This window comes from Saccopteryx bilineata, chromosome 4 (assembly GCF_036850765.1).
Source record: "Saccopteryx bilineata isolate mSacBil1 chromosome 4, mSacBil1_pri_phased_curated, whole genome shotgun sequence".
Lineage (NCBI taxonomy): Eukaryota > Metazoa > Chordata > Mammalia > Chiroptera > Emballonuridae > Saccopteryx > Saccopteryx bilineata.
In genome coordinates this window covers 23989443-23991008 of record NC_089493.1, presented here as the reverse complement: position 1 = coordinate 23991008, position 1566 = coordinate 23989443, and positions in this window count along the sequence as shown.

Here is a 1566-nt window from a genome sequence, read left to right as displayed (position 1 = left end):
ATGTGAAATTGGGGAGTGGCATAAACATTCAGTCTATAGCAAGTATAGGGCTCTTACAAATGTTTGTGTTTGTGAAGTAGGTTAATGTGGCTCCCAAATGCAAGTCCACCACTCCATCTGACTCTCCCTTACCACAACTTTGGAGCTAAGACTCAGCATGAGATACAGTTCAGTATTACACATCTCTTCTATATAGTTCGCACAGCAGATCACAGAGGGGCTTTATTTGCCTTATTCCTAACGAAGAACTAGGCAAAGCCCTATAGCTAATGTATAGAAGAGACTATATGGTGGTTTGTTTTTTTTTTGGCAGTTAACATTTAAAAATTTTTTTATTAATTTTAATTTATTGTGTTTACATGGATTCAAGTGTCCCACTGAATATAACATCCTCACCACACACCCCTGTGTCCCTTTTTATACCCCCTTTGCCCCTCCCCCTAAATCCCTCCCCCCTTCCCTCTGGGATTTGCTGTCCTGTTATCTGTATCTCTGTGTTATGTATGTATAATTTCACTAATCCCTTCACCTTCTCTGATCCCATCCCCTCATCCCCCTTCCCTCTGACAGCTGTCCCTCTGGTTCCTGTGACCCCGCCTCTGCCTCTATTCCGTTCCTCAGTTCACTTTGTTCATTAGATTCCACATATAAGTGAGATCATATGATATTTGTCTTTCTCTGCCTGGTTTATTTCACTTAGCATAATAATCTCCAGGTCTATCCATGCCATTGCAAAAGGTAAGATTTCCTTCTTTTTCATGTCCATACAATATTCCATTGTGTATATGTACCACAGCTTTTTAATCCACTCATCCACTGACGAACATTTGGGCTGTTTCCAGATCTTGGCTAAGGGTTCCCTGTTCTCAGGGACATTTGCATCTGTTCTTGAGGCATTTGTATGTCTGTTGAGATTTAAAGTGGGAGACAGCTCACACAGTAGTTTCTATCACCCACTTGTGGTTGAGAGAAGAATATATATATTTTTGAGATGGTGGCTGGGTTGATACCTTGAAATCATTACATGAGAGTTGATCATCACTTGATCTGAGTATAAGGTAGCCCTTTCTAGAGACTGTATGGGTCATAGAAATTTGGAATATCAAAGTAAGGAGGGCTTTAGAAAGAGCTACCTCTTTATTTTACAAACGAGGATATTGAGGTAGAGGGAGACTGATGCCTTCTCCAAAGACAGCATTTGATTTGGCTGAGAGGGCTAGGACCTAAGATCTAGGCCTCCTGACTCTTAGACCAGTAGTTTTTACTCCTTCTGTGAATATGAGAACTATTTTCTAGATTTCCTGACAATCAATGAGTGGTTTTGCATATAGTCTCCCTCTGTGTCCTTTCTCTGTGTTCTAGCTTACTCTCCTCTGTTTCAGGTGCTACTCTTGATTGTATTTGAGTTCACAGCAAGATGGCAGGTCGATCACATAGAATAGGGGACGTAGAGAGTTGAGCAGATGGGTTTTCAGGATACTGGGCTACAGTTTTGCATCAACTCTGATAGAAATAGTTATGTATTGTTTTACATTAGATTTGGAATTGTAAAGGTAAGATTGTACC